The following is a 13,828-nucleotide window of genomic DNA, read 5'->3' as shown; positions in this document are numbered from 1 at the left end:
TGCTTGCGCCATTTCGGGCTGCCTGGGGGTTGCTCTGGCTTGTGACAGAAAACCTGGAGCGTGTTCTGTGGTTCCTGGGCAAAGCTGCAGCACTTTAGACATTTTTAGAAAGAAAAGGTCCCTGGCACGCTGTGGGCGGGACTGCTCTGTCCCAGCAGAGTTTCCTTCTCTGGGTTTTCTTACCTCTGCTCCAGGCAGCTGGGCAGAAGTGCAAGGGGCAGGCACACCACAGGCAGTATTTCTGAGCAGCCGTGTTAAACTGGCCGGAATTTAGGATGTTAGGATGCGCAGAACTCAGCCCTTGTTCCCTGTTGCTCTCCAGGCTCCACCCTCAGGCCTGAGTGGGTGAAGTTTAGGAAGCTCTCTGCAGTCAAAGGGTGAGTTCTGTCCATTCAGCCCCGACTCCAGACTTTTTTTTTTTTTGTTTGTTTGTTTTTTGTCTTGAGGATACCTTTCTACTGAAAGGTAGAACTCACCTACTTTTTCATGTCTAATTTTCACTTAATCTTTCATTGTATTGTGGCTGAAACAATGCTGTATGTTTATTTGAGTGATGAAGCTTAAGAATAGAAGCAGAGGAAGACAGAAGAGAAGAAAGGGATGGCAGAAGAGGGGACTGATGCTTGTAGGGATGGGGGAAGAACAGGAGGGATGCAAGTTATTTATCAGAAAGCTCGAAGCTGAAAGGCATGTAAATCCAGTTAACAACTTGAAAACAGGTAGACACATTAAAGGGAGTGGAAATAAAGCCAATTAGTGGCAGGAAGCATTAGTTGAGGGTGTCAGCTAGTGAAGGCAACTAATTTGATGCAGTCTAATCATAGAGTTTGGCTATTTGCTTACTAAATTGAGATCCAACCAGTGCTTCTTCCAGGGCAGTCACTTCAGAAAAGAGAATAGAATTACCATGAAATCTGATCCATTGCTTAATAGAAATTAGTTTAAAATAACTGTATCAGATGTGGTCTAAAACCAAGAAGCAAATAGTTGCTGAGATGTGTGATTATGGCTATTCAGGGAAGGTGAGGATGCATGAACAAGGACCAGAGATTACACCAGGCTGTGAATGTGCGCGTGGAGGTTCACAAGCCTGTGCACCAGGAGTGAGCCTGCAGAGACATTTCACTGTCTCTGTGCTCTTAGTCTCTCTCTCTCTATTGGCACTCACTCTCTATTGACTGTTGCTCCTATTTGGATGAAATGTGTTGGGAATGCCAAGACTCAGCTCACTTTTTAGCGACCAGCTGATAGAGATACATTGATACATGTTGGAAGGTTGTATGTGCCTTGTACACCTTTGTAAGAGGCTGGACAGCCTCTCTAGCTCTGTTTACTGTCTGGCATTAACAGGAATGGATGGTTAGGGGAAAACAAGAGGAAACAGGAGACATATAAAGTGATTTTTTTTTACTGAAAATCAATGGTTTACAATTTCCTGAATCAGAGGTTATATCTAGACTTAGGAAGCTATGCTCTACAAATTTATCTAATCTTTTCAAATCTATGACGTTTTTTGGTCTCCTATAATCATATTGCAGCTGAAACTTTAGCCAATTTTGTGCTCTGGGGAATATGGCTTTGTCTGTTGTCAGTGTGGTTCTTGCTCACTCATTGGGTGCTGTTTCCTTCTGATGATATGGGAAGAGGAGTAATCAATGCATGTGCTGGGCAGTTTGTGACCTTAAACATCTCTGTCAAACCCCCCTCAATCACCTATGTTGTTCCCTAAAAAAATGTAAATTTGTCACATGCCCTTTGTTCTCATCCATACCTTCATTCCCTCTACCTTTTCTAGCTCTTTTTGTATTTAATGACTGGGTTCAGGCTTCAAGGTTTTCCTCCCTCTTCATCATTTACCCATCCAGTCATTGTTGGTATATACACTGCAGGAAGAGGAAGGACGTTCAGGGAAAGAGGGCTTCTCTTGCCATTGCATTCCCCAAATCATTTTGCCCTTTCTGGGGCTTACCTCAAGGCTGGACACAGAAAAAAACTGCCCATGTCACAGGCTGTATTTCTAGTGCCTGTGACTGGTTAGTGGAACACAAGAGCATCGTGTGCATCTCCTTCAAAGGACCTATTTGATGCTACACTGTCTGTAATCACGCGGGTCATGATTCAGCATGAAGTTGCCCATCTTTGTGAAGACATACAGCCTCCATGAGATGCTTTTAGTTAGACATGTACTTAAACCACTGATGTAAAAGGCAGGTGTGGGATCAGAGAGAAGAGAGAGTTTTCATTCCTGCTTGCTGGAGCATATCATAAGTGCAGATCATGCCAAACTTATGCTTTAGAGAAGCTGAGAATCACTCCCCAAATGACTCTATGTATAAGGGAGCTGCTCTGGTTTGCTCTAAAGTTTAAATGAAACTTAAGTTCTTTTTCTTTGCAAGTAGAAATATCAGCTGAGAACAAAGGAACAAGTGAAGGATACAGCCTAGGTAGTTTTTGCAAAGAATTTTTTTCTTTGAGTTGGTCTGAGGATCATCAGGATTGGGCCTTAGCACCAGCAACCTCCAGCAGACTGCAATGGCTCGCCTTTAATACACTTCCACCTCTGTGTGTTATACAGCCGTAATACTGAACACACGAGGCAGACAGATGCCCTCAGGCAATCTCCGTAAAAACTTTCATATCACAATGGAGCTGAACGCACCATTATAACACCACGGCTCCTCTTCTTCACGGCAAGAATTTTTCTGAAATCCAGGCAATGTCATAGAAATGTTATAATAGACACATCCAGAATATATGGGTGAGTTAGTTGTCCCCAGTGATATATTTAAGCTGTTCTTTCTACTATACCTAGAGCAGGTTAAATATAATTAACGTTGGTCAAAGGGTCCTTTTACTTTACATAGTTTCTGAATGTATTACCTCAATTATCAGGGATAAAAAAAAGGAAAAGCATATTTCTTAACATCTGGTGGTATAAGCTTCTCTAAGTAATTTCCATTGCAACATGCATTTTTGCTCTCCAAGAAACATGAATATTTTCTCTGTCCTTAAATCTCGTAATTGTTTTATTGCTACATTAAAAAGTATAAATAATCATTCTTCCACCCTGTAATAAATTAGATGCAACCTGTCTAGCTCTGAAAATTAACATTTCAATATCTTCAGTCACACAATGACATCATATCAATATTTAAAATCATTTTATGCATGTATTCCAGGTTGTCCAACTTCATTAGGGGCATTCATCAGCCCTCCGGCTACAGTGTATTCCCATTGGAGTTGTAGGCCTCAGGCCCTACCAAACAGAAATTTAAACTAACTTGCCTTTTTAATTCAGATTATTCTCAAATATTCTCTTTTTTTAACCCCCTGCCATGACTAAGGTGTTTAGACCTGGCTATGATTTTGTGTGCATCAACATTTAACAGAAAAAATTCCCATTTTTTATGTCAGAAGTAGAGTACATGTAAATAATAGTATTTCTCCTTTAATTTCTCTCCTCTTCCCCCATCCATCACTATTTCCTGGGTGCAGTAATAACTGTACTTCTTTTAATGTTCTATGCTAACTTCATAATTTTAGATAGAGGTTGATAGGGATATCAACTTGTTGGGGTTTTATGTTTAAAAATATACAAACATTTCAATCATGTTTCATTCTTCTTCATTCTTTCTCTATCCAAAATAGTAAAGAAAAAAACCCACTTGATCTATTTTTTTACATCTAAGGATGCACAGCATGAATAAGTTTCCCTGCTAGTGTCATCAAACATTGTTTTATTAGTTTAAAACTTTTTCCCTCCAAAAGACCCCCCAGAAAAACAAGGCACTCTTCCCATTGTTTGGATCCATAGAACGGCTGCAGATCTCCTCCCCAGGATGTTTTGTGACCTTCAAAATTCCTGGGTAAAAGTCACACTCATTACACAGAACAGGAAAGAGAATTATGATATGAAAAAAAAAATTCTTTGCTGCTGGCCAGAGAGTGTAGCTTTGGCTGAAGCCTCTCATTTATCCTCCCATATTATGTGTGGGAAGTCTATAAACAGCCACCATTTGATACAAAAAAGACTGAAGCATGTGGAAGCAGCCAAGTTAATATGAAGTGCATCTGAAGATGGAACAAGCCTGTGGAAGATACTGGTGACTGAAAACAAAAAAGTGGGGTTAAATACATGAAGAAGAGCTAGTAACACTCTTCTGGCCAAAGAGCTCAGGTCATAACCATGCAGGGACAGAGACCTGATAAGCTTACACTGATGTGTTATGTTCCATTTGCCTTCAAAAAGGAAAGATGAAAAAATGGGAAATTAAAATTAGAGGAAAAAACCATTAACTACAAGACCAGCTTTCAGATTTTTTTCCATAAGTAACATTTTTTAAACAACTGTACTTCTTTCAATTTCCTTCTGCTATCTGAATCTCTCCTTCCTCTTACTCCCTGCCTAGTTTCAGTGTTCCAGCAGCCACATTTTTTCTTGTCACAGCAAACGTCTTCCTTTTTTTGATTTTGTTGCTCTGACTTTCACAGTCCTCTGGATTGAAGACCTCTTTTCATTTTGTCACTAAATGAAGTATGTCAACGTAAAGGAATTTCGACCTGTCCCAGTCCCTTTGATGGTGGTACATCATCTACATTTTATCCTTCTAGAAAAGAAGCAAAAGTCTGGGGCTCAGTTTCTCAAAGACATAGAAACCTATAAAAATAAATTTGCCTCCTAAAAACCCTATTCAGTGAGTTGAGGGCTTCCATGAAACTGTACCTTGCCACAGGGAAGAAGCAGCTTGAAGTACTCCTGCTGTAACCCAGAAAGCTCCACAGTGTGGTGTTTGAGGTTTTCTGTGGTTTTGTTTTTTTCTTTTTTTTTTTTTTTTTTTGTTTTTTGTTTTGTTTGGTTGGGGGTTTTGTTTGTTTACTTTTTGTTTTGTTTTGGGGTTTTGTTTGTTTGGTTTTTGTTTTCTTTCTTTAAACCTAATTACTATGAGACTACCCCTTCAAAAGCACCAGGAAAATGTATCACTTTCCATCTGTGAGGTGCTCTCAGTCATTGTGTCTCTATATTGAGGAGGAGTCTGCTGTGCCCGGTGTGCTCACACATCTGCACTTGCTGTGAGGACAGTCTGGACTCTGCTTGTTCTCTGTCTACAGTTACCTGACAAACTGACCATGGAAGAGTTGGAGCTTTGGAAGGAGTCTGTGTCTTTTGGAACTCCTGGCAGGTATTTTGCAATAAATGAATTGGATGTTTTTCCTGGAGACCATGTCATGGTGTGGCCTTACCTTGCAGACTCCAGGACAGACTGCCATGGAGCCAAAAGCTATTGTCCCAACATACTGAAAGGACAAGCTAATCCTAACATTTCTAGTGCCATGCAGGCCCTATCCACAGATATAAAAACAAGTGCTGGGAAAGAGATATTTGAGACTGGGAATGCCCTTGACTGTTTAAACAGAACCCTGAGAAGGTTGATGGTGAAAACACAGTCAAGATTAGATCTCTGGGCACTACTGCAGTAAATTCTACAAACAAGAATAACAACAACAGAGGAAGACAAAGGGAGAGAGGCATGTGAAATGATCAGAGTAAGGAGCAGGGTGTCAGAAGAAGACTGCGGACTGAGCTGGGAAGGAAATGAATCACCATCACAGGGGATTAAGAGAGAAGACAGTGGATAAAGAGGATGAGATAAAGAGGAAAAGGCAAATAATAGGAAGAATAGAAAGGAGTGGGCACAGAAATACAAAGTAATGAAAAGGTGTGGACTATTAGAAGAACTGGAGAGATATTTAAACAACAAAAAGTCCAAAACTGAACCTAAGTGAGAATAAAGAGGAGAGAAAAGAAAAAGTATTAAAATAAAAAGAAAGCCCAGTAAAGAAATAAATGTAGCAAATATATTTAAAATTAAAACAAAAATAATTAAAAAGAAAAAGTGATTCTATGGAGATACAGAATATGATAGAGAAATTAAGATAAGTTTTCTAATTTGTAAAATACTGCTCATAAAAAGGGCTGTATAAAAACTTGTTATTGTTGGTTATTTATTGCTCCTTTCTTATCAGACAAGCTACACTGATGTGTAGTCCTATATCGAGGACTTGGAAGAGAATGGTGCCACTTTTGGTACTAGTTGAAATAATAGACCTCTTTATTTTCAGACAGATTCTGATTTTTTTTTATGGCTATGGTATCCTTGTAACTGAGACCTGCATAATGCAGATCAAATCTGGACTTTTTTGCTGGGCTAATGCAACAATGTTTTCCTCTAGGTCTTTGGCTCTATGTCCCCTCCCTTCCAGGACAAGTATATCTCATACATACAAGATCTGTACGCATCATTGATAAGCCTCTGCATCTGTGAGGTTGTAGATGTCATGAGGAGTAGTGTTTTAGGTCAGGCTGGAAGTGCACTGGGAGAGGAAGGTGTGTGGGGAAAGTTGCAGAGTGCTAGACTGTGCTGAGCCTGGCTATGGCCAGGGCTTTTTGCTTTCTCATTTTCATGAACACATCATTCATTCATAAATTTTTAAAGGAGAGAGAATCATTGTTTAATGAACTTTTGTGAAGAAAACTGAGCAAGGGAGAAAAGAAAAGAAACACCGTGAGCTCCTTACTCCCTAGACTTATGACCTGTATAACTCCAACCATTGTGTTATTTAGACAGCCTTCATCTTTAGCCGGCATTAAATTTGTATGCTCCCACATGGTTGAGTTGCTACTTTTTTTTATCCATGCAGCTGGGATTCTCTGAGGAAACATGATGGGTCAGGAGGAGGAGGGGAGGCGAGGACAGCCATCTCCAAAATGCGGTAGATGTGCCTTTCCGGCTCTGCACTGGTTGCACTCAGGCAAGCTGACGGGAATCGGCGGTGGCAGCCATGCGAATGAGGTCAGAGTTGGTTCCTCCGTGGCTTTTTTATTCTTCCGAGCACTCTGAAAATGTGGGTGTGCATGTTAAAACTGCCCTGTGAGGCAGCTCTGACATGTGGGGCTGCCTGGCACAAACACAGCACATAATAACACAAAGTATTTGGCAGCGTTACAGGGCTAATCTTTACGTAACTGTTCCCGAACAACTTCTCTAGTGTGCTGAGCACAAACAAGCTTTCCATCAGCCTTCAGCTGCATGCAGATTGTCTTGTGTCACCTGCTTCTCTGCTGAGCAAATACTGGCTGTGGTCATGGCAAGGAAAACCTTTTTTTGCTTTCGGAACTGACTCTCCCTAAATTGTCTCCTTGTTTTCCAAGACTATTCATGAACCATAGGCATGTATGTCAAGAATACCCACTTTTATAGAATTTTTCCTCTTAAGCACAAATGTATGCTGGAAATTTTTTCAGAAGAGCAGTAGTCAGACAGGGCCTGATTTTTCAACTTTTGTCCCCCTGTTAACTTAAACCATAGGAGGAGGGATGTCTTTTATAGTTAAGCCACTGGAGTGGGACTTTGGGAACCTGAGACTGGAATTAAAATGTTTCATTCCTTCTACCCTTTGCCCCTCTTGTCAGATTTTCATGTAAAGTCTTTATGATTATTTCTTCTGGTTTTGTTGCGTGGTTCAGTGGGGTCTGATCTCCATGAAGACTTTTGTACTACAGACAACACCACCAGGGCACACATTGACAATAACAAAATCAGGGAAAGAAAATAAGGGATGGAATAGATCTTCCCTCACATCTTTGATCAGTGCTGGTAATGGGTCTCCCACTCTTGCATGAAGTCAGTCAAGTGCAACCCTTTTCTTTGGCTGTCAGAAGATGAGTGTTTTTTGCTTTCTTCCCCAACTTCAGGTACCACCATCCGTCTGCCCAGTACTACCCCGTGCCACCTCCCCACCCACAACACTCTTTGATTTGGGTGCTCTTTTCACTCAGCGCTGTGCAGCCACAACACATGTGCTGCTGCGCAGCAAAGCCATGTGGCAAATATATAAAAGTATGTACGTTTCTGAATGCTGGAAGAGAGCCCTAATTCTGTTGGCAGTGAAGCTGACTCTCCTTCTTTCCTCAGAGCAGGGCCCGCTGCATTCCTCGGTCCCACAGACATAAACCCTCCCTGGATTTCTCCCAGAGTGACGGCAGGCTGCCAGCCTGCAACCTCACCCCCGGCACTCGCTCCAGGAGGGGCAACGCCTCTGCCTCGATGCTCAGGGAGCCCAAACTCCCTGCTCCAGGCTCATCTCACTCTCTCTGATCGGGCTTCAGTCTACCCAGAGCCCCTGTTCTGGTTCTTGGTTTAATCTTAGCTGGTGAGGAAAGGTTCCATACCAGGAGGGAGGCAGAGCAAAGGGAGATTGCCAGACCCAAATGTTCCACACTTGCAAAGATGGTTTCTAAATACTGAACTTTAAAAATAATTTGGCTTGCATGTGGAGTGGTGAGAAAGGGGAGATCTTTCTATTTGCCTGCTGGGATTTGGAATCTATAGTTTTCTGGGGACACATTTCCAAGTTTTTATCACCAACTATAGGGGCTAGAAAACACTCTCATGTTAAATGAAAGCTGAAATTCCCCCTAGTCCTACACACTGACGATCTGGAGCTTTAACCCTGACTAAATTGCAACAACATCTTTAGAATCAGCCCATGCAAGATGTCTCTCACCAAAGAAAGAAAAATCCATTCAGAAAGAGTTGTTAAGGAGTCCTGAGCAAGTGCAGCTGTTAAGGGAGCAGTCACTGAGATACAAGCAGGAAGGAGGAGAGGCATTTTTCTGTGATGTGAAGAAAGTTCGTGCAGCCAAAGGTGAGGAGATAGGGTCACCATGGTCAATTCCCAAGACCACCCTATTGCTTCAGCAGTGTATTGATTTGTGGATCTCTGCAAAGCACACAGACCAGGTCAGAGATGTCCCTACGATTCTTTTTGCTCCCTTGAAGGTATGGATTTTTTCTTATCTCACCTACTTTTTTCTCTATTTCCCTTTCACTTTTAATGTGTTTCAAGGCAGGAGGATGTTAGTGTTATTTTAATTATTCTCCTTTTGTTTTAAATAGGGCTTAGTTTTTAAATAATTTGTGAGTTTGCCTACAGTGATAAAATGGTTTTCGATTTGCTTCCAAAAAGAAATATTTGCTAAAAAAAAAAAAAAGGAAAAAAAAGAAACTGGAGCGCTCCATCCTTTCCAAATGCAATGTTTCACTTTTTTTTAATTTTTTTTTTTTTATTAAGAGCACTTCATTTTGGAAGTGAATAGGGTGCTTTGGGCATGAGCACTGCAGACCAATTTAGATTTCCTAGATTGCTTCAATAATCTGAAGAGTACTCCAGTAATTTTTAACTATTCTCCACCACATGCCTTCAAACCCATTCATTTTTTTAACTGAAGTGACTATACTTAGGACAAACTGCTGTTCATTTGAAATTGTTCTATTCTGCATATCCATAGACTTCAAATTCCAATGTAGAAACTTAATACAATATTTTCTTGTAAGACTGTGTTACCACTTAATGTGATAACATTATTAGTCAACATTTTTATGCACTGCTCCTTGTCTGAAGCAGGGCCATGTCACCACAGCCAGTTGGCTGCAGGAGACAAACCCATAAATCGGCAAGACAGTCTTTACATTTTGTATTTTCTCATCCCAGGCTTTTTCCTTAATTCAGCCTTGAGATTAATTTCTTTAATGGCTTTTTAATCTGAAGATCAAAATGTTTTTGCAGGTAGTTAAAACACACAGTATCTTTATGGCACGCCTATTTGCAGTTTGGGTAGGGAGTGAAGTGCATCACTAAAGATCTCACAGAGCATCACCAGGGGGTAGGAAAAAGACATGAGCAATTTTAAACCTTTTCTTCCTTCCTGTTGCACACACTCCACATGTGTCATATAGCGTACAGCCCTTCCTGGTACTTTTACTACTGTATCTAGACTCTTCAGGGAGTAGTTATATTTCGAACACCACCCCAAAGAGAAAGCTCATGAGCTGTCCGTTGAGGATTTCATGCCCTAATTCCTCCCACCTTTACCTTGCATAGTAGTTATTTTTAGTTCATATTTCTATAAAAGCACTTATGCATTTGTAAGAAATACAAGCATATTGTTCCAGGGAGGCTCTATGCTGCCTTAACTAATTAAAGCTTAACTGTAGGACAGTGCTATATACTTTGCAGTCCACCTAATGTCTTATTCAGTCATGATCGAGTATTAAAATCATTGGAAGGTGGCACAGTTTACATTGGTCTGCTGCTGGCAGGTCTTTTTGCTAATTGAGTGCCCATCTTTCACAAAAGGTATTAAGAGGGCACAGAGGATGCACCAGCATGCCCTGCACTGTGACCTCTGTGGTCACAGGTGCTCCTGGGGGAACAGCTGCCCTGAGGCTGGTTTTGCAGTGCCTTTATGCTTGCAGGGAGTAGTTTGGTGATGCATTAGCAAGGATGTTACTTATACACTAAAGCCAACACCATGGCTTTTTTTTGTCTTATGGTTTTAAATGGAGGTGGAGACCACTATGTATACATAGCCTTGGAGGCCAAAGCTTGTGGTATAATTAAGGACCTTTTGGGATTGCTATGGTGTGACCCTAATGGCAAACTAGACTTGAGACTTAGACTCCAGAATATGTCCCAAGTAATTTTTAATTTATTTTGCCGTTTTCTTCAGATGAATTTTTCAGTTTTCAATTGCTACTGAGAATTTCAATTTAAAAAATAGACTATCAGAGTATGAGTAATTGACAGGCAAAGAAAAATATTTTTAACATAAAGATGCTGTTGCCATTTAATAACTACTAATGAAGTCTGCATAGGAAACTCATGCTTCCTGACTCATGTCAGGAATCTTGTAGACATGATTTGCTCTGTAGTAGATATTTTCTATTGTTGTCTTACAAGATTTTTTTCTAAATTTAATGTTTCATGGAAAGAAAGAGCTGCAGATGAAAGATAGATTGAGAATACAGAACTTGACCTGGTGTGGTATCACGATTTCAGCTGCATATTTCCTCTCTATGGCTGTCCCTCCTTGTTGGGAAGGCTGCACTGTTGTCAATATAGCACTTGAATGAAATACTAACTTGGTCCTGTCCACTTACAAAAACTAAAGATCTCCCAGCTTAAAGAGTGGTATCTTAATCAATTTCTGACTGGGAGATTGCATTCTTCATACTTACATTCCCTGAAATTTCAATTGGATGCAATCTTTTTCTTTACTTAGAGCTATCCTTTTTTATGTGTGAAGTGCTTGCTCTGTTTCAACTCTGATGGAGCTGATTTTCAAGAATAGAAATTTCATCATCTGCACAGACCTTTGTGTTCTTTGTAAAAAATCTCATATTTATTAAAGATATGCTCTCACTTATTTACTACAATATTTTGGCATTGATAAGAGAGAGATAGAACAATGATTTCACATAATTAAATTAATTTTAAATAAAAAAATCAAGCACATTTTTCTTTCCCAAATAATGCTTCTTATGTTACGGTTTGGGTTATAGTAACTCAGTTTATTAGTCATATAATTATGAAGACAATATTATTATTAAATTATCTTTACTATCCGTCTTATTCTAAGATTGAAGACATAGATTCAGAAAAAAACCCCACAATATATTTCCCATATGGTTAGCTCTGCAGAACTTTATTTTCTTTAAATTTGGCTTCAATTTTTTTTTTTTAGTGATGTACCTCAATGGACATCAGTGAAGTACTGTGTATAATTCCAAAGTAAATGAAGCAGCTTTGTAGGCCAGAGTTTCTGTCTGAAAGTTATACATGGAGGCAGCATTTGCTAACATAATGCTGTATTATAATTCATTCTTGCACCTGTCCAGTTAGCCATAGATCCATCCAAGCATGCCATATAGTGTGGGAGGATTCCATTCTGCTAGATTAAATCTTCAGTTAAATGGACTAAAGTGTTTTAGGGTGTGTATTGCAAGATATCTCATTGAGAATAAGTTGAAGAGAAGGGAGGGAGGAGCAGATGAGAATGTCTACAATGTAGAGACAACTCTGTGTACTTCGTACTGATTTCCTTGTACTTTTAAGTCATAGGTATATTTTTAGTCTAATATATAAATTTAAATCTAATATATACATTTATATAAAATTTTAAATCTAATATTTTAAATAGGAATAACTTGTTTGTTCTGTAGAAATACATGACTATATGTCAAATGCAAAACAAGACACATTCATGTGCCCTGAAGTATCAGTAGATTCAAAATTATTAGGGGTCAGATAGTAACTTCAATAAAATAAGAAGAGGACACTGTCTTCCAATTTCTCAAAAATAGATAGAAAGATAGAGAAACTATAGAAAATTAATCTACTTTACCTCCCCAAATGATGCCTGAGTTTTAAATGTCTGCTCTATCTTTAACTGCCTCTCTGCCAGTTACAGTGTATTGGAACTAAAGGAGAAAAACCTGATGGAGTCTGTGCGGACTTTGAGATGTTTTCCACAGGGGAACAGTTTAAATGATTCAGGTTCCAGCATGGGTTTCCTCTTTGTCTCCATTTTTGAAAATACTCCAAACTTGACTGGACAAGGTCCTAAGCAACCTGCTCCACTTGGCTCTGCTTTGTCCATGGAGTTGGACTGGTTAATCCCCAGAGGTCCTCATCAAACTCAACTATTCTGAGATTTTGGTGACTTTCAGTAGTGAGAATGATGAAACTAAAGGGTAAAATGGAAAGTCTTTAGTTGCTTTCATATTGCTTTTCATATTGCTTTTTTCAGACAGGGTCTGTTACTCTGGTCAGAAATGGTTCCATAAAGAGAAGGGAACATATGAAGCGGGAGGGAAACGGTGGGGGCAGAGACAAAGTGTCTCAGAGATAGGAAGAAGGACACACGGTGGATCTAAAGCTCAGTTTGGGGGAAGTAACCTGCTTGCAGAGAGGTGTTACACATGGCCAATTTTGTCAAGCAAGGATTGTTGAATTTGGGAATCACTGGTCCATGACACACAGGCTTTGTTGGCTGAGTTGAAGAAAAACATACATTGGCAAAAGGAGCCGTTTTTCTTCAACTACCTTTTTGAGTGGCATAAGCCATGCCAGCAAGGGGATTCTTGCATGTATACAGAGGGTGTTGCTCACATATCTATATCAATTAAGGGTGTGATTTTTTTCATGCTTGTGACTGAAACGGCTTTGTCAACAACACTTTATAATTTAGACCTGGCTTGAGAGCTGTCCTGGCTCTCAAGCAACTGCAGAATGTTGGGAATTTTAGAGTGAACTCCCATATTCTTGGCAAAGAAATAAAAGGACACAAATGCAGCCGAGTAATTTTGTATAGATTTTTTTTATTGTTATTCACAGCACACAGAGAATTTCTTTTTTGTTTGGAAAGGTGGTGACTGAAGAAGCAAAAATAACAGCTGTGCAGCTTCATGGCAGGACATCCACTGAAATATAGGCTTTCTTTGTAATCAAAAGCCAAAAGGTTTCTGTTATGACCATATCCTAGCTAGAAAGGGCTTGTGATATAGCTGGACTGTCAGACACTTCCATTGGAAGCTAAGTTTACACTGGTACAAAAAGCTGATAAACTGATACAACTTTCTGAACAAGATAAGTATAGAGCAGAAACGCTCTTTTGTAGATAAAATGGCATATACATCAGGGGAGTTGCAGCCATAGCAGGGCTGGTTAGGAGAGGAAAGTGTGGTTTGCTTGCTCTTTGTCTTCTTCACAATCTTAATCAACTGCCAGGCTGGTGCATGCCTTTGTGTAATTTATTCCACCCTGAAAAAAACTCCAACTATATTTGTGGAAGTCTTGTTGTTTATTCTTACTAGAGATCCCTGTACTTCGGTCAGAACAATAGCTCTGGCATGGTCAAAGTGATAACTCCAATACCGTGACATAACAGTGTTTAAAGGCTTGATTTCCCCAGAGGACAATCCTAAAA

At 39.8% G+C, this 13,828-nt stretch overlaps 1 long non-coding RNA gene across 1 annotated transcript in view; it reads left to right on the top strand.

Annotated features, from left to right (window-relative positions):
- The first annotated feature begins 350 nt into the window (after positions 1-350).
- Positions 351-13,828, top strand: part of LOC135302069 (uncharacterized) — a 28,086-nt gene continuing 14,608 nt past the window's right edge. The window contains exon 1 of the long non-coding RNA XR_010363761.1: positions 351-377. This is a non-coding gene — a long non-coding RNA (uncharacterized LOC135302069). The remainder of the gene's footprint in view (positions 378-13,828) is intronic.

This window comes from Passer domesticus, chromosome 6, assembly GCF_036417665.1.
Source record: "Passer domesticus isolate bPasDom1 chromosome 6, bPasDom1.hap1, whole genome shotgun sequence".
Lineage (NCBI taxonomy): Eukaryota > Metazoa > Chordata > Aves > Passeriformes > Passeridae > Passer > Passer domesticus.
This window is presented reverse-complemented; position numbering and strand designations above follow the sequence as displayed.